Below are 17,025 nucleotides of genomic sequence, written 5' to 3'. Positions count from 1 at the left end.
AAAAATCACAATCTGGAGCCTAACAATCCACTTGATAGTTCTTTATGAAGGCTCTTTAGTTACTCAGGCTTCTCTTCATTTTTCGCATAAATCTTTCGCCTTTTACTAAAGATTTCCGTGGAGAGGAGCACACAATGAGTCTTTGCGATTTTTAAAGCCCAGCATGTACTGGGTTCATGATTTACTTATACTCTAGATCAGAAAGGTCTGTTGAATGCTATTTTGTGTTCGCAACTTTTATTCTTTTATGAATTAATAGACCTGGAAAACCACGACTTTACGGGAGAACTATTCAGTTTTCAATTAACTTTTGAGTTATTAGAAAATGGATAATATTAAATATAACTGTTTTAGTAAACATGAGACAACCAATGAAGTCGAAATATTCTCAAAAGAAATAAATTAATGTGAAAACAAGTGCGCGGATAAAAATCACAATCTGGAGCCTAACAATCCACTTTATATGATTTTTCGAAGGCTCTCCAGTTACTCAGGCTTCTCTTCATTTTTCGCATAAATCTTTCGCCTTTTACTAAAGATTTCCGTGGAGAGGAGCATACAATGAGTCTTTGTGATTTTTAAAGCTCAGTATGTACTGGGTTCATGATTTACTCATATTCTAGATCAGAAAGGTCTGTTGAATGCTAATTTGTGTTCACAACTTTTATTCTTTTATGAATTAATAGACCTGGAACACCACGACTTTACGGGAGAACTCATCAGTTTTCAATTAACTTTGAGTTATTAGAAAATGGATACTAATAAAAAAATATTTTAGTAAACATGAGACAACCAATGAAATCGAAATATTTTCAAAAGAAATAAATTAATGTGAAAACAAGCGCGCGGATAAAAATCACAATCTGGAGCCTAACAATCCACTTTATATGATTTTACGAAGCCTCTCTAGTTACTCAGGCTTCTCTTCATTTTTCGCAAAAATCTTTCGCCTTTTACTAAAGATTTCCGTGGAGAGGAGCATACAATGAGTCTTTGCGATTTTTAAAGCCCAGCATGTACTGGGTTCTTGATTTACTTATACTCTAGATCAGAAAGGTCTGTTGAATGCTATTTTGTGTTCGCAACTTTTATTCTTTTATGAATTAATAGACCTGGAACACCACGACTTTACGGGAGAACTATTCAATTTTCAATTAACTTTGAGTTATTACAAAATGGATAATAATAATAAAAATGTTTTAGTAAACATAAGACAACCAATGAAATCGAAATATTCTCAAAAGAAATAAATTAATGTGAAAACAAGCGCGCGGCTAAAAATCACAATCTGGAGCCGAACAATCCACTTGATAGTTCTTTACGAAGGCTCTTTAGTTACTCAGGCTTCTCTTCATTTTTCGCATAGATATTTCGCCTTTTACTAAAGATTTCCGTGGAGAGGAGCATACAATGAGTCTTTGCGATTTTTAAATCCCAGATTTACTGGGTTCATGATTTCCTCATACTCTAGATCAGAAAGGTCTGTTGAATGCTAATTTGTGTTCACAACTTTTATTCTTTTATGAATTAATAGACCTGGAACACCACGACTTTATGGGAGAACTATTCAATTTTCAATTATCTTTGAGCTATTAGAAAATGGATAATAATAAAAAAAATGTTTTAGTAAACATAAGACGACCAATGGAATCGAAATATTCTCAAAAGAAATAAATTAATGTGAAAACAAGCGCGCGGATAAAAATCACAATCTGGAGCCTAACAATCCACTTTATATGATTTTACGAAGCCTCTCTAGTTACTCAGGCTTCTCTTCATTTTTCGCATAAATCTTTCGCCTTTTACTAAAGATTTCCGTGGAGAGGAGCATATAATGAGTCTTTGCGATTTTTAAAGCCCAGTATGTAATGGGTTCATGATTTTCTCATACTCTAGATCAGAAAGGTCTGTTGAATGCTAATTTGTGTTCACAACTTTTATTCTTTTATGAATTAATAGACCTGGAACACCACGAATTTACGGGAGAACTCATCAGTTTTCAATTAACTTTGAGTTATTAGAAAATGGATAATCATAAAAAAAAATATTTTAGTAAACATGAGACAACCAATGAAATCGAAATATTTTCAAAAGAAATAAATTAATGTGAAAACAAGCGCGCGGATAAAAATCACAATCTGGAGCCTAACAATCCACTTGATAGTTCTTTATGAAGGCTCTTTAGTTACTCAGGCTTCTCTTCATTTTTCGCATAAATCTTTCGCCTTTTACTAAAGATTTCCGTGGAGAGGAGCACACAATGAGTCTTTGCGATTTTTAAAGCCCAGCATGTACTCGGTTTATGATTTACTTATACTCTAGATCAGAAAGGTCTGTTGAATGCTAATTTGTGTTCACAACTTTTATTCTTTTATGAATTAATAGACCTGGAACACCACGACTTTATGGGAGAACTATTCAATTTTCCATTAACTTTGAGCTATTAGAAAATGGATAATAAAAAAATGTTTTAGTAAACATGAGACGACCAATGGAATCGAAATATTCTCAAAAGAAATAAATTAATGTGAAAACAAGCGCGCGGATTAAAATCACAATCTGGAGCCTAACAATCCACTTTATATGATTTTACGAAGCCTCTCTAGTTACTCAGGCTTCTCTTCATTTTTCGCATAAATCTTTCGCCTTTTACTAAAGATTTCCGTGGAGAGGAGCATACAATGAGTCTTTGCGATTTTTAAAGCCCCGCATGTACTGGTTCATGATTTACTCATACTCTAGATCAGAAAGGTCTGTTGAATGCTATTTTGTGTTCGCAACTTTTATTCTTTTATGAATTAATAGACCTGGAACACCACGACTTTACGGGAGAACTATTCAGTTTTCAATTAACTTTTGAGTTTTTAGAAAATGAATAATATTTAATATAACTGTTTTAGTAAACATGAGACAACCAATGAAATCGAAATATTCTCAAAAGAAATAAATTAATGTGAAAACAAGCGCGCGGATAAAAATCACAATCTGGAGCCTAACAATCCACTTGATAGTTCTTTATGAAGGCTCTTTAGTTACTCAGGCTTCTCTTCATTTTTCGCATAAATTTTTCGCCTTTTACTAAAGATTTCCGTGGAGAGGAGCACACAATGAGTCTTTGCGATTTTTAAAGCCCAGTATGTACTGGGTTCATGATTTACTCATACTCTAGATCAGAAAGGTCTGTTGAATGCTAATTTGTGTTCACAACTTTTATTCTTTTATGAATTAATAGACCTGGAACACCACGACTTTACGGGAGAACTCATCAGTTTTCAATTAACTTTGAGTTATTAGAAAATGGATTCTAATAAAAAAAAATATTTTAGTAAACATGTGACAACCAATGAAATCGAAATATTTTCAAAAGAAATAAATTAATGTGAAAACAAGCGCGCGGATAAAAATCACAATCTGGAGTCTAACAATCCACTTGATAGTTCTTTATGAAGGCTCTTTAGTTACTCAGGCTTCTCTTCATTTTTCGCATAAATCTTTCGCCTTTTACTAAAGATTTCCGTGGAGAGGAGCACACAATGAGTCTTTGCGATTTTTAAAGCCCAGCATGTACTGGGTTCATGATTTACTTATACTCTAGATCAGAAAGGTCTGTTGAATGCTAATTTGTGTTCACAACTTTTATTCTTTTATGAATTAATAGACCTGGAACACCACGACTTTACGGGAGAACTATTCAATTTTCAATTAACTTTGAGTTATTACAAAATGGATAATAATAAAAAAAAATGTTTTAGTAAACATAAGACAACCAATGAAATCGAAATATTCTCAAAAGAAATAAATTGATGTGAAAACAAGCGCGCAGCTAAAAATCACAATCTGGAGCCGAACAATCCACTTGATAGTTCTTTACGAAGGCTCTTTAGTTACTCAGGCTTCTCTTCATTTTTCGCATAGATCTTTCGCCTTTTACTAAAGATTTCCGTGGAGAGGAGCATACAATGAGTCTTTGCGATTTTTGAAGCCCAGCATTTACTGGGTTCATGATTTCCTCATACTCTAGATTAGAAAGGTCTGTTGAATGCTAATTTGTGTTCACGACTTTTATTCTTTTATGAATTAATAGACCTGGAACACCACGACTTTATGGGAGAACTATTCAATTTTCAATTAACTTTGAGCTATTAGAAAATGGATAATAATAAAAAAAAATGTTTTAGTAAACATGAGACGACCAATGGAATCGGAATATTCTCAAAAGAAATAAATTAATGTGAAAACAAGCGCGCGGATAAAAATCACAATCTGGAGCCTAACAATCCACTTTATATGATTTTACGAAGCCTCCCTAGTTACTCAGGCTTCTATTCATTTTTCGCATAAATCTTTCGCCTTTTACTAAAGATTTCCGTGGAGAGGAGCATACAATGAGACTTTGCGATTTTTAAAGCCCCGCATGTACTGGGTTTATGATTTACTCAAACTCTAGATCAGAAAGGTCTGTTGAATGCTATTTTGTGTTCGCAACTTTTATTCTTTTATGAATTAATAGACCTGGAACACCACGACTTTACGGGAGAACTATTCAGTTTTCAATTAACTTTTGAGTTATTAGAAAATGGATAATATTTAATATAACTGTTTTAGTAAACATGAGACAACCAATGAAATCGAAATATTCTCAAAAGAAATAAATTAATGTGAAAACAAGCGCGCGGATAAAAATCACAATCTGGAGCCTAACAATCCACTTTATATGATTTTACGAAGCCTCTCTAGTTACTCAGGCTTCTCTTCATTTTTCGCATAAATCTTTCGCCTTTTACTAAAGATTTCCGTGGAGAGGAGCATACAATGAGTCTTTGCGACTTTTAAAGCCCAGCATGTACTGGGTTCATGATTTACTTATACTCTAGATCAGAAAGGTCTGTCGAATGCTAATTTGTGTTCACAACTTTTATTCTTTCATGAATTAATAGACCTGGGACACCACGACTTTATGGGAGAACTATTCTATTTTCAATTAACTTTGAGCTATTAGAAAATGGATAATAATAAAAAAAATGTTTTAGTAAACATGAGACGACCACTGAAATCGAAATATTCTCAAAAGAAATAAATTAATGTGAAAACAAGCGCGCGGATAAAAATCACAATCTGGAACCTAACAATCCACTTTATATGATTTTACGAAGCCTCTCTAGTTACTCAGGCTTCTCTTCATTTTTCGCAAAAATCTTTCGCCTTTTACTAAAGATTTCCGTGGAGAGGAGCATACAATGAGTCTTTGCGATTTTTAAAGCCCAGCATGTACTGGGTTCATGATTTACTTATACTCTAGATCAGAAAGGTCTGTTGAATGCTATTTTGTGTTCGGAACTTTTATTCTTTTATGAATTAATAGACCTTGAACACCACGACTTTACGGGAGAACTATTCAATTTTCAATTAACTTTGAGTTATTACAAAATGGATAATAATAAAAAAAAATGTTTTAGTAAACATAAGACAACCAATGAAATCGAAATATTCTCAAAAGAAATAAATTAATGTTAAAACAAGCGCGCGGCTAAAAATCACAATCTGGAGCCGAACAATCCACTTGATAGTTCTTTACGAAGGCTCTTTAGTTACTCAGGCTTCTCTTCATTTTTCGCATAGATCTTTCGCCTTTTACTAAAGATTTCCGTGGAGAGGAGCATACAATGAGTCTTTGCGATTTTTAAAGCCCAGATTTACTGGGTTCATGATTTCCTCATACTCTAGATCAGAAAGGTCTGTTGAATGCTAATTTGTGTTCACAACTTTTATTCTTTTATGAATTAATAGACCTGGAACACCACGACTCTATGGGAGAACTATTCAATTTTCAATTATCTTTGAGCTATTAGAAAATGGATAATAATAAAAAAAAATGTTTTAGTAAACATGAGACGACCAATGGAATCGAAATATTCTCAAAAGAAATAAATTAATGTGAAAACAAGCGCGCGGATAAAAATCACAATCTGGAGCCTAACAATCCACTTTATATGATTTTACGAAGCCTCTCTAGTTACTCAGGCTTCTCTTCATTTTTCGCATAAATCTTTCGCCTTTTACTAAAGATTTCCGTGGACAGGAGCATATAATGAGTCTTTGCGATTTTTAAAGCACAGTATGTACTGGGTTCATGATTTACTCATACTCTAGATCAGAAAGGTCTGTTGAATGCTAATTTGTGTTCACAACTTTTATTCTTTTATGAATTAATAGACCTGGAACACCACGACTTTACGGGAGAACTCATCAGTTTTCAATTAACTTTGAGTTATTAGAAAATGGATAATAATAAAAAAAAATATTTTAGTAAACATGAGACAACCAATGAAATCGAAATATTTTCAAAAGAAATAAATTAATGTGAAAACAAGCGCGCGGATAAAAATCACAATCTGGAGCCTAACAATCCACTTGATAGTTCTTTATGAAGGCTCTTTAGTTACTCAGGCTTCTCTTCATTTTTCGCATAAATCTTTCGCCTTTTATTAAAGATTTCCGTGGAGAGGAGCACACAATGAGTCTTTGCGATTTTTAAAGCCCAGCATGTACTGGGTTTATGATTTACTTATACTCTAGATCAGAAAGGTCTGTTGAATGCTAATTTGTGTTCACAACTTTTATTCTTTTATGAATTAATAAACCTGGAACACCACGACTTTACGGGAGAACTATTCAATTTTCAATTAACTTTGAGTTATTACAAAATGGATAATAATAAAAAAAATGTTTTAGTAAACATAAGACAACCAATGAAATCGAAATATTCTCAAAAGAAATAAATTAATGTGAAAACAAGCGCGCAGCTAAAAATCACAATCTGGAGCCGAACAATCCACTTGATAGTTCTTTACGAAGGCTCTTTAGTTACTCAGGCTTCTCTTCATTTTTCGCATAGATCTTTCGCCTTTTACTAAAGATTTCCGTGGAGAGGAGCATACAATGAGCCTTTGCGATTTTTAAAGCCCAGCATTTACTGGGTTCATGATTTCCTCATACTCTAGATCAGAAAGGTCTGTTGAATGCTAATTTGTGTTCACAACTTTTATTCTTTTATGAATTAATAGACCTGGAACACCACGACTTTATGGGAGAACTATTCAATTTTCAATTAACTTTGAGCTATTAGAAAATGGATAATAATAAAAAAAAATGTTTTAGTAAACATGAGACGACCAATGGAATCGAAATATTCCCAAAAGAAATAAATTAATGTGAAAACAAGCGCGCGGATAAAAATCACAATCTGGTGCCTAACAATCCACTTTATATGATTTTACGAAGCCTCTCTAGTTACTCAGGCTTCTCTTCATTTTTCGCATAAATCTTTCGCCTTTTACTAAAGATTTCCGTGGAGAGGAGCATACAATGAGTCTTCGCGATTTTTAAAGCCCCGCATGTACTGGGTTCATGATTTACTCATACTCTAGATCAGAAAGGTCTGTTGAATGCTATTTTGTGTTCGCAACTTTTATTGTTTTATGAATTAATAGACCTGGAACACCACGACTTTACGGGAGAACTATTCAGTTTTCAATTAACTTTTGAGTTTTTAGAAAATGAATAATATTTAATATAACTGTTTTAGTAAACATGAGACAACCAATGAAATCGAAATATTTTCAAAAGAAATAAATTAATGTGAAAACAAGCGCGCGAATAAAAATCACAATCTGGAGCCTAACAATCCACTTGATAGTTCTTTATGAAGGCTCTTTAGTTACTCAGGCTTCTCTTCATTTTTCGCATAAATTTTTCGCCTTCTACTAAAGATTTCCGTGGAGAGGAGCACACAATGAGTCTTTGCGACTTTTAAAGCCCAGCATGTACTGGGTTCATGATTTACTTATACTCTAGATCAGAAAGGTCTGTTGAATGCTAATTTGTGTTCACAACTTTTATTCTTTCATGAATTAATAGACCTGGAACACCACGACTTTATGGGAGAACTTTTCTATTTTCAATTAACTTTGAGCTATTAGAAAATGGATAATAATAAAAAAAATGTTTTAGTAAACATGAGACGACCAATGAAATCGAAATATTCTCAAAAGAAATAAATTAATGTGAAAACAATCGCGCGGATAAAAATCACAATCTGGAACCTAACAATCCACTTTATTTGATTTTACGAAGCCTCTCTAGTTACTCAGGCTTCTCTTCATTTTTCGAATAAATCTTTCGCCTTTGACTAAAGATTTCCGTGGAGAGCAGCATACAATGAGTCTTTGCGATTTTTAAAGCCCAGCATGTACTGGGTTCATGATTTACTCATACTCTAGATCAGAAAGGTCTGTTGAATGCTATTTTGTGTTCGCAACTTATATTCTTTTATGAATTAATAGACCTGGAACACCACGACTTTACGGGAGAACTATTCAATTGTCAATTAACTTTTGAGTTATTAGAAAATGGATAATATTAAATATAACTGTTTTAGTAAACATGAGACAACCAATGAAATCGAAATATTCTCAAAAGAAATAAATTAATGTGAAAACAAGCGCGCGGATAAAAATCACAATCTGGAGCCTAACAATCCACTTTTTATGATTTTACGAAGGCTCTCTAGTTACTCAGGCTTCTCTTCATTTTTCGCATAAATCTTTCGCCTTTTACTAAAGATTTCCGTGGAGAGGAGCATACAATGAGTCTTTGCGATTTTTAAAGCCCAGTATGTACTGGGTTCATGATTTACTCATACTCTAGATCAGAAAGGTCCGTTGAATGCTAATTTGTGTTCACAACTTTTATTCTATTATGAATTAATAGACCTGGAACACCACGACTTTACGGGAGAACTCATCAGTTTTCAATTAACTTTGAGTTATTAGAAAATGGATAATAACAAAAAAAATTATTTTAGTAAACATGAGACAACCAATGAAATCGAAATATTTTCAAAAGAAATAAATTAATGTAAAAACAAGCGCGCGGATAAAAGTCACAATCTGGAGCCTAACAATCCACTTGATAGTTCTTTACGAAGGCTCTTCAGTTACTCAGGCTTCTCTTCATTTTTCGCATAAATCTTTCGCCTTTTACTAAAGATTTCCGTGGAGAGGAGCACACAATGAGTCTTTGCGATTTTTAAAGCCCAACATGTACTGGGTTCATGATTTACTTATACTCTCGATCAGAAAGGTCTGTTGAATGCTAATTTGTGTTCACAACTTTTATTCTATTATGAATTAATAGACCTGGAACACCACGACTTTACGGGAGAACTATTCAATTTTCAATTAACTTTGAGTTATTAGAAAATGGATAATAATAAAAAAAAATATTTTAGTAAACATGAGACTACCAATGAAATCGAAATATTTTCAAAAGAAATAAATTAATGTGAAAACAAGCGCGCGGATAAAAATCACAATCTGGAGCCTAACAATCCACTTGATAGTTCTTTATGAAGGCTCTTTAGTTACTCTGGCTTCTCTTCATTTTTGCATAAATCTTTCGCCTTTTACTAAAGATTTCCGTGGAGAGGAGCACACAATGAGTCTTTGCGATTTTTAAAGCCCAGCATGTACTGGGTTCATGATTTACTTATACTCTAGATCAGAAAGGTCTGTTGAATGCTAATTTGTGTTCACAACTTTTATTCTTTTATGAATTCATAGACCTGGAACACCACGACTTTATGGGAGAACTATTCAATTTTCAATTAACTTTGAGTTGTTACAAAATGGATAATAATAAAAAAAATGTTTTAGTAAACATGAGACAACCAATGAAATCGAAATATTCTCAAAAGAAATAAATTAATGTGAAAACAAGCGCGCGGCTAAAAATCACAATCTGGAGCCGAACAATCCACTTTATAGTTCTTTACTAAGGCTCTTTAGTTACTCAGGCTTCTCTTCATTTTTCGCATAGATCTTTCGCCTTTTACTAAAGATTTCCGTGGAGAGGAGCATACAATGAGTCTTTGCGATTTTTAAAGACCAGCATTTACTGGGTTCATGATTTCCTCATACTCTAGATCAGAAAGGTCTGTTGAATGCTAATTTGTGTTCACAACTTTTATTCTTTTATGAATTAATAGACCTGGAACACCACGACTTTAAGGGAGAACTATTCAATTTTCAATTAACTTTGAGCTATTAGAAAATGGATAATAATAAAAAAAATGTTTTAGTAAACATGAGACGACCAATGGAATCGAAATATTCTCAAAAGAAATAAATTAATGTGAAAACAAGCGCGCGGATAAAAATCACAATCTGGAGCCTAACAATCCACTTTATATGATTTTACGAAGCCTCTCTGGTTACTCAGGATTCTATTCATTTTTCGCATAAATCTTTCGCCTTTTACTAAAGATTTCCGTGGAGAGGAGCATACAATGAGTCTTTACGATTTTTAAAGCCCCGCATGTACTGGGTTCATGATTTACTCATACTCTAGATCAGAAAGGTCTGTTGAATGCTCTTTTGTGTTCGCAACTTTTATTCTTTTATGAATTAATAGACCTGGAACACCACGACTTTACGGGAGAACTATTCAGTTTTCTATTAACTTTTGAGTTATTAGAAAATGGATAATATTAAATATAACTGTTTTAGTAAACATGAGACAACCAATGAAATCAAAATATTCTCAAAAGAAATAAATTATTGTGAAAACAAGCGCGCGGATAAAAATCACAATCTGGAGCCTAACAATCCACTTTATATGATTTTACGAAGGCTCTCCAGTTACTCAGGCTTCTCTTCATTTTTCGCATAAATCTTTCGCCTTTTACTAAAGATTTCCGTGGAGAGGAGCATACAATGAGTCTTTGCGATTTTTAAAGCCCAGTATGTATGGGTTCATGATTTACTTATACTCTTGATCAGAAAGGTCTGTTGAATGCTAATTTGTGTTCCCCACGTTTATTCTTTTATGAATTAATAGGCCTGGAACACCGCGACTTTTTTGGGGGAACTATTCAGTTTTAAAGTAACTTTGATTTAGGTATTAGAAACTTAGTAATAATAAATCTAATTGTTTTAGTAAACATGAGGCAATAAATGAAATAGAGTTAATCAAAAATAAAATAAAATAATGTGAACACAAGCGCGCGAATAAAAATCACAATCTGGAGCTTAACAATCCACTTGATATGTCTTTACGAAGGTTCTCTAGTTATTCAGGCTTCTCTTCATTTTTCGCATAAATCTTTTGCCTTTTGCTAAAGATTTCCGTGGAGAGGAGCATACAATGAGTCTTTGCGATTTTTAAAGCCTAGTATGTACTGGGTTCATGATTTACTCATACTCTAGATCAGAAAGGTCTGTTGAATGCTAATTTGTGTTCACAACTTTTATTCTTTTATGAATTAATAGACCTGGAACACCACGACTTTACGGGAGAACTCATCAGTTTTCAATTAACTTTGAGTTATTAGAAAATGGATAATATTAAAAAAAAATATTTTAGTAAACATGAGACTACCAATGAAATCGAAACATTTTCAAAAGAAATAAATTAATGGGAAAACAAGCGCGCGGATAAAAATCACAATCTGGAGCCTAACAATCCACTTGATAGTTCTTTATGAAGGCTCTTTAGTTACTCAGGCTTCTCTTCATTATTCGCATAAATCTTTCGCCTTTTACTAAAGATTTCCGTGGAGAGGAGCACACAATGAGTCTTTGCGATTTTTAAAGCCCAGCATGTACTGGGTTCATGATTTACTTATACTCTAGATCAGAAAGGTCTGTTGAATGCTAATTTGTGTTCACAACTTTTATTCTTTTTTGAATTAATAGACCTGGAACACCACGACTTTATGGGAGAACTATTCAATTTTCAATTAACTTTGAGTTGTTACAAAATGGATAATAATAAAAAAAAATGTTTTAGTAAACATGAGACAACCAATGAAATCGAAATATTCTCAAAAGAAATAAATTAATGTGAAAACAAGCGCGCGGCTAAAAATCACAATCTGGAGCCGAACAATCCACTTGATAGTTCTTTACGAAGCCTCTCTAGTTACTCAGGCTTCTCTTCATTTTTCGCATAAATCTTTCGCCTTTTACTAAAGATTTCCGTGGAGAGGAGCATACAATGAGTCTTTACGATTTTTAAAGCCCAGTATGTACTGGGTTCATGATTTCCTCATACTCTAGATCAGAAAGGTCTGTTGAATGCTATTTTGTGTTCGCAACTTTTATTCTTTTATGAATTAATAGACCTGGAACACCACGACTTTACGGGAGAACTATTCAGTTTTCAATTAACTTTTGAGTTATTAGAAAATAGATAATATTAAATATAACTGTTTTAGTAAACATGAGACAACCAATGAAATCGAAATATTTTCAAAAGAAATAAATTAATGTGAAAACAAGCGCGCGGATAAAAATCACAATCTGGAGCCTAACAATCCACTTGATAGTTCTTTATGAAGGCTCTTTAGTTACTCAGGCTTCTCTTCATTTTTCGCATAAATCTTTCGCCTTTTACTAAAGATTTCCGTGGAGAGGAGCACACAATGAGTCTTTGCGATTTTTAAAGCCCAGCATGTACTGGGTTCATGATTTACTTATACTCTAGATCAGAAAGGTCTGTTGAATGCTAATTTGTGTTCACAACTTTTATTCTTTTATGAATTAATAGACCTGGAACACCACGACTTTATGGGAGAACTATTCAATTTTCAATTAACTTTGAGTTGTTACAAAATGGATAATAATAAAAAAAAATGTTTTAGTAAACATGAGACAACCAATGAAATCGAAATATTCTCAAAAGAAATAAATTAATGTGAAAACAAGCGCGCGGGTAAAAATCACAATCTGGAGCCTAACAATCCACTTTATATGATTTTACGAAGCCTCTCTAGTTACTCAGGCTTCTCTTCATTTTTCGCATAAATCTTTCGCCTTTTACTAAAGATTTCCGTGGAGAGGAGCATACAATGAGTCTTTGCGATTTTTAAAGCCCAGTATGTATGGGTTCATGATTTACTTATACTCTTGATCAGAAAGGTCTGTTGAATGCTAATTTGTGTTCCCCACGTTTATTCTTTTATGAATTAATAGGCCTGGAACACCACGACTTTACGGGAGAACTATTCAGTTTTCAATTAACTTTTGAGTTATTAGAAAATGGATAATATTAAATATAACTGTTTTAGTAAACATGAGACAACCAATGAAATCAAAATATTCTCAAAAGAAATAAATTATTGTGAAAACAAGCGCGCGGATAAAAATCACAATCTGGAGCCTAACAATCCACTTTATATGATTTTACGAAGGCTCTCCAGTTACTCAGGCTTCTCTTCATTTTTCGCATAAATCTTTCGCCTTTTACTAAAGATTTCCGTGGAGAGGAGCATACAATGAGTCTTTGCGATTTTTAAAGCCCAGTATGTACTGGGTTCATGATTTACTCATACTCTAGATCAGAAAGGTCTGTTGAATGCTAATTTGTGTTCACAACTTTTATTCTTTTATGAATTACTAGACCTGGAACACCACGACTTTACGGGAGAACTCATCAGTTTTCAATTAACTTTGAGTTATTAGAAAATGGATAATAATAAAAAAAAATATTTTAGTAAACATGAGACTACCAATGAAATCGAAATATTTTCAAAAGAAATAAATTAATGTGAAAACAAGCGCGCGGATAAAAATCACAATCTGGAGCATAACAATCCACTTGATAGTTCTTTATGAAGGCTCTTTAGTTACTCAGGCTTCCCTTCATTTTTCGCATAAATCTTTCGCCTTTTACTAAAGATTTCCGTGGAGAGGAGCACACAATGAGTCTTTGCAATTTTTAAAGCCCAGCATGTACTGGGTTCATGATTTACCTATACTCTAGATCAGAAAGGTCTGTTGAATGCTAATTTGTGTTCACAACTTTTATTCTTTTATGAATTAATAGACCTGGAACACCACGACTTTATGGGAGAACTATTCAATTTTCAATTAACTTTGAGTTATTACAAAATGGATAATAATAAAAAAAAAATGTTTTAGTAAACATGAGACAACCAATGAAATCGAAATATTCTCAAAAGAAATAAATTAATGTGAAAACAAGCGCGCGGATAAAAATCACAATCTGGAGCCGAACAATCCACTTGATAGTTCTTTACGAAGGCTCTTTAGTTACTCAGGCTTCTCTTCATTTTTCGCATAGATCTTTCGCCTTTTACTAAAGATTTCCGTGGAGAGGACATACAATGAGTCTTTGCGATTTTTAAAGACCAGCATTTACTGGGTTCATGATTTCCTCATACTCTAGATAAGAAAGGTCTGTTGAATGCTAATTTGTGTTCACAACTTTTATTCTTTTATGAATAAATAGACCTGGAACACCACGACTTTATGGGAGAACTATTCAATTTTCAATTAACTTTGAGCTATTAGAAAATGGATAATAATAAAAAAAATGTTTTAGTAAACATGAGACGACCAATGGAATCGAAATATTCTCAAAAGAAATAAATTAATGTGAAAACAAGCGCGCGGATAAAAATCACAATCTGGAGCCTAACAATCCACTTTATATGATTTTACGAAGCCTCTCTAGTTACTCAGGCTTCTCTTCATTTTTCGCATAAATCTTTCGCCTTTTTCTAAAGATTTCCGTGGAGAGGAGCATACAATGAGTCTTTACGATTTTTAAAGCCCAGTATGTACTGGGTTCATGATTTACTCATACTCTAGATCAGAAAGGTCTGTTGAATGCTATTTTGTGTTCGCAACTTTTATTCTTTTATGAATTAATAGACCTGGAACACCACGACTTTACGGGAGAACTATTCAGTTTTCAATTAACTTTTGAGTTATTAGAAAATGGATAATATTAAATATAACTGTTTTAGTAAACATGAGACAACCAATGAAATCGAAATATTTTCAAAAGAAATAAATTAATGTGAAAACAAGCGCGCGGATAAAAATCACAATCTGGAGCCTAACAATCCACTTTATATGATTTTACGAAGGCTCTCCAGTTACTCAGGCTTCTCTTCATTTTTCGCATAAATCTTTCGCCTTTTACTAAAGATTTCCGTGGAGAGGAGCATACAATGAGTCTTTGCGATTTTTAAAGCCCAGTATGTACTGGGTTCATGATTTACTTATACTCTTGATCAGAAAGGTCTGTTGAATGCTAATTTGTGTTCCCCACGTTCATTCTTTTATGAATTAATAGGCCTGGAACACCGCGACTTTTTTGGGGGAACTATTCAGTTTTAAAGTAACTTTGATTTAGGTATTAGAAACTTAGTAATAATAAATCTAATTGTTTTAGTAAACATGAGGCAATAAATTAAATAGAGTTAATCTAAAATAAAATAAAATAATGTGAACACAAGCGCGCTAATAAAAATCACAATCTGGAGCTTAACAATCCACTTGATATGTCTTTACGAAGGTTCTCTAGTTATTCAGGCTTCTCTTCATTTTTCGCATAAATCTTTTACCTTTTGCTAAAGATTTCCGTGGAGAGGAGCATACAATGAGTCTTTGCGATTTTTAAATCCTAGTATGTACTGGGTTCATGATTTACTCATACTCTAGATCAGAAAGGTCTGTTGAATGCTAATTTGTGTTCACAACTTTTATTCTTTTATGAATTAATAGACCTGGAACACCACGACTTTACGGGAGAACTCATCAGTTTTCAATTAACTTTGAGTTATTAGAAAATGGATAATAATAAAAAAAAATATATTAGTAAACATCAGACTACCAATGAAATCGAAATATTTTCAAAAGAAATAAATTAATGTGAAAACAAGCGCGCGGATAAAAATCACAATCTGGAGCCTAACAATCCACTTGATAGTTCTTTATGAAGGCTCTTTAGTTACTCAGGCTTCTCTTCATTTTTCGCATAAATCTTTCGCCTTTTACTAAAGATTTCCGTGGAGAGGAGCACACAATGAGTCTTTGCGATTTTTAAAGCCCAGCATGTACTGGGTTCATGATTTACTTATACTCTAGATCAGAAAGGTCTGTTGAATGCTAATTTGTGTTCACAACTTTTATTCTTTTATGAATTAATAGACCTGGAACACCACGACTTTATGGGAGAACTATTCAATTTTCAATTAACTTTGAGTTATTACAAAATGGATAATAATAAAAAAAAATGTTTTAGTAAACATGAGACAACCAATGAAATCGAAATATTCTCAAAAGAAATAAATTAATGTGAAAACAAGCGCGCGGCTAAAAATCACAATCTGGAGCCGAACAATCCACTTGATAGTTCTTTACGAAGGCTCTTTAGTTACTCAGGCTTCTCTTCATTTTTCGCATAAATCTTTCGCCTTTTACTAAAGATTTCCGTGGAGAGGAGCATACAATGAGTCTTTGCGATTTTTAAAGACCAGCATTTACTGGGTTCATGATTTCCTCATACTCTAGATCAGAAAGGTCTGTTGAATGCTAATTTGTGTTCACAACTTTTATTCTTTTATGAATTAATAGACCTGGAACACCACGACTTTACGGGAGAACTATTCAGTTTTCAATTAACTTTTGAGTTATTAGAAAATGGATAATATTAAATATAACTGTTTTAGTAAACATGAGACAACCAATGAAATCAAAATATTCTCAAAAGAAATAAATTATTGTGAAAACAAGCGCGCGGATAAAAATCACAATCTGGAGCCCAACAATCCACTTTATATGATTTTACGAAGGCTCTCCAGTTACTCAGGCTTCTCTTCATTTTTCGCATAAATCTTTCGCCTTTTACTAAAGATTTCCGTGGAGAGGAGCATACAATGAGTCTTTGCGATTTTTAAAGCCCAGTATGTACTGGGTTCATGATTTACTCATACTCTAGATCAGAAAGGTCTGTTGAATGCTAATTTGTGTTCACAACTTTTATTCTTTTATGAATTAATAGACCTGGAACACCACGACTTTACGGGAGAACTCATCAGTTTTCAATTAACTTTTGAGTTATTAGAAAATGGATAATATTAAATATAACTGTTTTAGTAAACATGAGCCAACCAATGAAATCAAAACATTCTCAAAAGAAATAAATTATTGTGAA

General features: G+C 33.1%; 40 non-coding genes across 40 annotated transcripts; all 40 read left to right on the top strand.

Moving 5' to 3' along the window:
* Window positions 1–60: 60 nt before the first annotated feature.
* On the top strand, window positions 61–174 carry LOC144428501 (U5 spliceosomal RNA). The gene has a single exon (XR_013478444.1). It is a non-coding gene; the product is annotated as a U5 spliceosomal RNA (small nuclear RNA).
* A 313-nt stretch (window positions 175–487) lies between these two features.
* Window positions 488–601, top strand: LOC144428445 (U5 spliceosomal RNA). The gene has a single exon (XR_013478388.1). It is a non-coding gene; the product is annotated as a U5 spliceosomal RNA (small nuclear RNA).
* A 310-nt stretch (window positions 602–911) lies between these two features.
* Window positions 912–1,025, top strand: LOC144428535 (U5 spliceosomal RNA). Its single transcript, XR_013478478.1, has one exon. It is a non-coding gene; the product is annotated as a U5 spliceosomal RNA (small nuclear RNA).
* Window positions 1,026–1,336: 311 nt separating this feature from the next.
* Window positions 1,337–1,450, top strand: LOC144428771 (U5 spliceosomal RNA). Its single transcript, XR_013478711.1, has one exon. It is a non-coding gene; the product is annotated as a U5 spliceosomal RNA (small nuclear RNA).
* A 310-nt stretch (window positions 1,451–1,760) lies between these two features.
* On the top strand, window positions 1,761–1,874 carry LOC144428424 (U5 spliceosomal RNA). Its single transcript, XR_013478367.1, has one exon. It is a non-coding gene; the product is annotated as a U5 spliceosomal RNA (small nuclear RNA).
* Window positions 1,875–2,186: 312 nt separating this feature from the next.
* LOC144428674 (U5 spliceosomal RNA) lies at window positions 2,187–2,301 on the top strand. The gene has a single exon (XR_013478618.1). It is a non-coding gene; the product is annotated as a U5 spliceosomal RNA (small nuclear RNA).
* A 306-nt stretch (window positions 2,302–2,607) lies between these two features.
* Window positions 2,608–2,721, top strand: LOC144428704 (U5 spliceosomal RNA). The gene has a single exon (XR_013478645.1). It is a non-coding gene; the product is annotated as a U5 spliceosomal RNA (small nuclear RNA).
* A 312-nt stretch (window positions 2,722–3,033) lies between these two features.
* On the top strand, window positions 3,034–3,147 carry LOC144428446 (U5 spliceosomal RNA). Its single transcript, XR_013478389.1, has one exon. It is a non-coding gene; the product is annotated as a U5 spliceosomal RNA (small nuclear RNA).
* A 312-nt stretch (window positions 3,148–3,459) lies between these two features.
* LOC144428500 (U5 spliceosomal RNA) lies at window positions 3,460–3,573 on the top strand. The gene has a single exon (XR_013478443.1). It is a non-coding gene; the product is annotated as a U5 spliceosomal RNA (small nuclear RNA).
* A 312-nt stretch (window positions 3,574–3,885) lies between these two features.
* LOC144428440 (U5 spliceosomal RNA) lies at window positions 3,886–3,999 on the top strand. Its single transcript, XR_013478383.1, has one exon. It is a non-coding gene; the product is annotated as a U5 spliceosomal RNA (small nuclear RNA).
* A 312-nt stretch (window positions 4,000–4,311) lies between these two features.
* LOC144428724 (U5 spliceosomal RNA) lies at window positions 4,312–4,426 on the top strand. The gene has a single exon (XR_013478665.1). It is a non-coding gene; the product is annotated as a U5 spliceosomal RNA (small nuclear RNA).
* Window positions 4,427–4,738: 312 nt separating this feature from the next.
* LOC144428573 (U5 spliceosomal RNA) lies at window positions 4,739–4,853 on the top strand. The gene has a single exon (XR_013478516.1). It is a non-coding gene; the product is annotated as a U5 spliceosomal RNA (small nuclear RNA).
* Window positions 4,854–5,163: 310 nt separating this feature from the next.
* On the top strand, window positions 5,164–5,277 carry LOC144428534 (U5 spliceosomal RNA). Its single transcript, XR_013478477.1, has one exon. It is a non-coding gene; the product is annotated as a U5 spliceosomal RNA (small nuclear RNA).
* A 312-nt stretch (window positions 5,278–5,589) lies between these two features.
* LOC144428647 (U5 spliceosomal RNA) lies at window positions 5,590–5,703 on the top strand. The gene has a single exon (XR_013478591.1). It is a non-coding gene; the product is annotated as a U5 spliceosomal RNA (small nuclear RNA).
* A 311-nt stretch (window positions 5,704–6,014) lies between these two features.
* Window positions 6,015–6,128, top strand: LOC144428641 (U5 spliceosomal RNA). Its single transcript, XR_013478584.1, has one exon. It is a non-coding gene; the product is annotated as a U5 spliceosomal RNA (small nuclear RNA).
* A 312-nt stretch (window positions 6,129–6,440) lies between these two features.
* LOC144428689 (U5 spliceosomal RNA) lies at window positions 6,441–6,554 on the top strand. The gene has a single exon (XR_013478630.1). It is a non-coding gene; the product is annotated as a U5 spliceosomal RNA (small nuclear RNA).
* Window positions 6,555–6,865: 311 nt separating this feature from the next.
* LOC144428542 (U5 spliceosomal RNA) lies at window positions 6,866–6,979 on the top strand. The gene has a single exon (XR_013478485.1). It is a non-coding gene; the product is annotated as a U5 spliceosomal RNA (small nuclear RNA).
* Window positions 6,980–7,291: 312 nt separating this feature from the next.
* On the top strand, window positions 7,292–7,406 carry LOC144428593 (U5 spliceosomal RNA). Its single transcript, XR_013478536.1, has one exon. It is a non-coding gene; the product is annotated as a U5 spliceosomal RNA (small nuclear RNA).
* Window positions 7,407–7,718: 312 nt separating this feature from the next.
* Window positions 7,719–7,833, top strand: LOC144428772 (U5 spliceosomal RNA). The gene has a single exon (XR_013478712.1). It is a non-coding gene; the product is annotated as a U5 spliceosomal RNA (small nuclear RNA).
* A 310-nt stretch (window positions 7,834–8,143) lies between these two features.
* LOC144428741 (U5 spliceosomal RNA) lies at window positions 8,144–8,257 on the top strand. The gene has a single exon (XR_013478682.1). It is a non-coding gene; the product is annotated as a U5 spliceosomal RNA (small nuclear RNA).
* Window positions 8,258–8,570: 313 nt separating this feature from the next.
* LOC144428767 (U5 spliceosomal RNA) lies at window positions 8,571–8,684 on the top strand. Its single transcript, XR_013478707.1, has one exon. It is a non-coding gene; the product is annotated as a U5 spliceosomal RNA (small nuclear RNA).
* Window positions 8,685–8,996: 312 nt separating this feature from the next.
* LOC144428615 (U5 spliceosomal RNA) lies at window positions 8,997–9,110 on the top strand. The gene has a single exon (XR_013478558.1). It is a non-coding gene; the product is annotated as a U5 spliceosomal RNA (small nuclear RNA).
* Window positions 9,111–9,421: 311 nt separating this feature from the next.
* LOC144428584 (U5 spliceosomal RNA) lies at window positions 9,422–9,536 on the top strand. The gene has a single exon (XR_013478527.1). It is a non-coding gene; the product is annotated as a U5 spliceosomal RNA (small nuclear RNA).
* A 310-nt stretch (window positions 9,537–9,846) lies between these two features.
* On the top strand, window positions 9,847–9,960 carry LOC144428651 (U5 spliceosomal RNA). Its single transcript, XR_013478595.1, has one exon. It is a non-coding gene; the product is annotated as a U5 spliceosomal RNA (small nuclear RNA).
* Window positions 9,961–10,271: 311 nt separating this feature from the next.
* Window positions 10,272–10,386, top strand: LOC144428760 (U5 spliceosomal RNA). Its single transcript, XR_013478701.1, has one exon. It is a non-coding gene; the product is annotated as a U5 spliceosomal RNA (small nuclear RNA).
* A 312-nt stretch (window positions 10,387–10,698) lies between these two features.
* On the top strand, window positions 10,699–10,813 carry LOC144428583 (U5 spliceosomal RNA). Its single transcript, XR_013478526.1, has one exon. It is a non-coding gene; the product is annotated as a U5 spliceosomal RNA (small nuclear RNA).
* A 315-nt stretch (window positions 10,814–11,128) lies between these two features.
* Window positions 11,129–11,242, top strand: LOC144428685 (U5 spliceosomal RNA). Its single transcript, XR_013478626.1, has one exon. It is a non-coding gene; the product is annotated as a U5 spliceosomal RNA (small nuclear RNA).
* Window positions 11,243–11,554: 312 nt separating this feature from the next.
* LOC144428525 (U5 spliceosomal RNA) lies at window positions 11,555–11,668 on the top strand. Its single transcript, XR_013478468.1, has one exon. It is a non-coding gene; the product is annotated as a U5 spliceosomal RNA (small nuclear RNA).
* Window positions 11,669–11,980: 312 nt separating this feature from the next.
* LOC144428541 (U5 spliceosomal RNA) lies at window positions 11,981–12,094 on the top strand. The gene has a single exon (XR_013478484.1). It is a non-coding gene; the product is annotated as a U5 spliceosomal RNA (small nuclear RNA).
* A 313-nt stretch (window positions 12,095–12,407) lies between these two features.
* Window positions 12,408–12,521, top strand: LOC144428499 (U5 spliceosomal RNA). The gene has a single exon (XR_013478442.1). It is a non-coding gene; the product is annotated as a U5 spliceosomal RNA (small nuclear RNA).
* Window positions 12,522–12,833: 312 nt separating this feature from the next.
* On the top strand, window positions 12,834–12,948 carry LOC144428582 (U5 spliceosomal RNA). Its single transcript, XR_013478525.1, has one exon. It is a non-coding gene; the product is annotated as a U5 spliceosomal RNA (small nuclear RNA).
* A 311-nt stretch (window positions 12,949–13,259) lies between these two features.
* LOC144428756 (U5 spliceosomal RNA) lies at window positions 13,260–13,373 on the top strand. The gene has a single exon (XR_013478697.1). It is a non-coding gene; the product is annotated as a U5 spliceosomal RNA (small nuclear RNA).
* A 312-nt stretch (window positions 13,374–13,685) lies between these two features.
* LOC144428471 (U5 spliceosomal RNA) lies at window positions 13,686–13,799 on the top strand. Its single transcript, XR_013478414.1, has one exon. It is a non-coding gene; the product is annotated as a U5 spliceosomal RNA (small nuclear RNA).
* A 312-nt stretch (window positions 13,800–14,111) lies between these two features.
* LOC144428809 (U5 spliceosomal RNA) lies at window positions 14,112–14,225 on the top strand. Its single transcript, XR_013478748.1, has one exon. It is a non-coding gene; the product is annotated as a U5 spliceosomal RNA (small nuclear RNA).
* Window positions 14,226–14,536: 311 nt separating this feature from the next.
* Window positions 14,537–14,650, top strand: LOC144428468 (U5 spliceosomal RNA). Its single transcript, XR_013478411.1, has one exon. It is a non-coding gene; the product is annotated as a U5 spliceosomal RNA (small nuclear RNA).
* Window positions 14,651–14,963: 313 nt separating this feature from the next.
* On the top strand, window positions 14,964–15,077 carry LOC144428746 (U5 spliceosomal RNA). The gene has a single exon (XR_013478687.1). It is a non-coding gene; the product is annotated as a U5 spliceosomal RNA (small nuclear RNA).
* A 317-nt stretch (window positions 15,078–15,394) lies between these two features.
* On the top strand, window positions 15,395–15,508 carry LOC144428773 (U5 spliceosomal RNA). The gene has a single exon (XR_013478713.1). It is a non-coding gene; the product is annotated as a U5 spliceosomal RNA (small nuclear RNA).
* A 312-nt stretch (window positions 15,509–15,820) lies between these two features.
* Window positions 15,821–15,934, top strand: LOC144428498 (U5 spliceosomal RNA). Its single transcript, XR_013478441.1, has one exon. It is a non-coding gene; the product is annotated as a U5 spliceosomal RNA (small nuclear RNA).
* Window positions 15,935–16,246: 312 nt separating this feature from the next.
* Window positions 16,247–16,360, top strand: LOC144428538 (U5 spliceosomal RNA). Its single transcript, XR_013478481.1, has one exon. It is a non-coding gene; the product is annotated as a U5 spliceosomal RNA (small nuclear RNA).
* A 313-nt stretch (window positions 16,361–16,673) lies between these two features.
* On the top strand, window positions 16,674–16,787 carry LOC144428735 (U5 spliceosomal RNA). The gene has a single exon (XR_013478676.1). It is a non-coding gene; the product is annotated as a U5 spliceosomal RNA (small nuclear RNA).
* Window positions 16,788–17,025: the final 238 nt, after the last annotated feature.

The sequence above is a fragment of the Styela clava genome, chromosome 10, assembly GCF_964204865.1.
Source record: "Styela clava chromosome 10, kaStyClav1.hap1.2, whole genome shotgun sequence".
Taxonomy (NCBI): domain Eukaryota; kingdom Metazoa; phylum Chordata; class Ascidiacea; order Stolidobranchia; family Styelidae; genus Styela; species Styela clava.
The sequence above is the reverse complement of the archived record's forward strand: the minus strand, read 5'-3'. Positions and strand labels throughout refer to the sequence as shown.